Here is a 2,436-nt window from a genome sequence, read left to right as displayed (position 1 = left end):
TGATAACGGTATCATATCGTATCAATTTATAATGATTAGCCAGCGAAGACTGTATCCACTTTCCTTATATTTTTTCCCGGTATTTTCCTAAGCAACATGATGTGGAAACACGGAAAATACTATGTTTTCTTTCAATACCATTTTCTGCATAATGAATATCTCCCTATACATAGAAGTAAATGGCCTTATTGTCTCACACCACATTCGATCTTAATCGGTCGTATCAAGGAAGTCTACGTTTGGTGTGAAGCATCAGTATTTTTGATAATTGTGAATGTCTCAAGACTAGTTACATAATACTGAGGCTACCTTGCACTCAGGTGTGGTTTGACTAAATTTAAATAAGCTTGTATACAAATCTGCAAAATAATTTTTAGTGAAGATATCTTCATGGCGGGGTCCCGACAAAACCGCCCGAACCAAATGCGCCCGGACATTGGCATAATATTATATTTTAGATACACAAATAAAAAAAAACATACTTACGACTATAGATATAAATAATTACAAGAAAAAAAGAACTTTTTATATACCACGTTTTTAATTTTTTTGTTGAATCATATAAACTTGACAATTCTATGTATTAATAAATACTTTTTTTGTACTTGATATAAATACTGAATAAATATAGAATATTGAAATGTCATTTTGACATTTCATATTGATTGATATATTAATAATTTAGTTGCTAGGACTGGACACACAAGAAAAAATGTGTACTGGACAAACAAGAATACGAGCTAATAAAAACGTGGTAAAAATCTCAGGCTCAGTTATAAGCTATGTAGCCGCATCGGATTACAGACGTATTATCAGCAAATTTGATTGTGTTAAAAACTGATGATTTTAAGTTATTTCTCTACTAGCTGCAACGGATTAAATCTCAAATTACACTGATTACCGTAAGTATGTAAATTTCTATCGATACGCAATTCGAAAAATCAAAAAAGCACTTGTTTTATATATTTTTGTATTTTTGTTATTGCTATTGGTTTTGTCTAGCCGGATTTGTCCGAGCGGTATTGACGAGCACTGGTACGGACGCATTTGGTTTGGCGGCAATGTCCACATGGTTTTGTCTGGGTGCCCTTCATATCAGTGTAGCAGTGAAAATGTTCTAAATGTAACAAAATTGACGTTTGTGGCGATCAGGTTCAGATATTCCGATAGGGCCCAACAGCTGGTTGAACCAACTTAAGCAGTGTTTCATTTTCCCTATATATTTTAGGATATTGCCAGAGGATATAGCTTATATCCTAAATTTCATTGCCACATGAATATATTGAACGCGAAATAAGACCAATCATAGTCGTATAAGGCCATGCAAACGTGATAACCAGACTGCAACATGTCACATCGGCTCATCGGTGAGCAACCCACCAGTGAATTTATTATTATGTAAATAGGCACTAGATCAGTGTTTCCCTACCGTATTTTTGCCAAGCCCCGCTTCAACGCTTCAAAAATATCCATGCACCCCCTATCAAAATTTTATAGTTACCTACTTAATTCTCAAATAAAAAATGCACAAAGGCAATACTATTTTTAATCAAATTTCGTACGTAAATATATATAGTACGTTAGATGTACAACTCGGAAGAAAATTAGCGTGATCCTTGTGATATGCTTCATCTTCAAATGATTTTCAAGATGATCTTTTTTCCCCCCAAAACATTCAAATATTTCCCCGCTGGGGCGCTGGGGCGTTACATACAAATAGTATACAAATTAGGCCTAGGAGCCAGTGTTTCCAGATAATTATTTTACCTAATCGGGATTACTACCATGTGATATAAAAAAATCGGGACTTAGGAGCTAAACGCATTTTTCAATATTTTTAATGTTTATTTCTATAATATCAATCACAAACGTTACAACACAAACTACAAAACTCTTTAACAACCAAAATCGACACTCGCCTATTTGTCCTTGGCAGAAGATTTTTGTTTCAGCGCATCTATTCTATAGACAAGACTGCTATAGGCCGCTATCGGCAGTTATCGAGGGTAGTTGATCATATGTTTGTATTGAGGGATTATATTTGTTACAATAAGTTAGCCGTCTAAACAGTCAAAACTGTCTTTCTCGCTCTAAAATTTAGCACAGCCAAGAGAGGTGCTGTGAAAATATAGCACTTATTGTAACAATTACAACTAACTTATTGTAAAAATTCTAATAATTCATTATAAAAATATAAAAAACTACTCTCCATAGCCGCTGATAGCGGTTGATAGCAGTTTTGTGTATAGAATTGATGCGCTGAAGATCTTCTTTTTGCTGCTTGTTGTATTGGTCAAATTCAGCAGATTAGTAAATTGAACAAGTAATTCCGATATTATCAACTCAATATACCTAACACATTCTGTTTCTTGCATCTGACAATTCAGATTCATTTGAGAAAATACCCGTTCGGTACAACAATTAAATGAAATTAGC

This window comes from Rhyacophila brunnea, unplaced genomic scaffold (assembly GCF_057557595.1).
Source record: "Rhyacophila brunnea isolate RB1 unplaced genomic scaffold, BYU_Rbru_1.0 scaffold_20, whole genome shotgun sequence".
NCBI classification, from domain to species: domain Eukaryota; kingdom Metazoa; phylum Arthropoda; class Insecta; order Trichoptera; family Rhyacophilidae; genus Rhyacophila; species Rhyacophila brunnea.
This window is presented reverse-complemented; position numbering follows the sequence as displayed.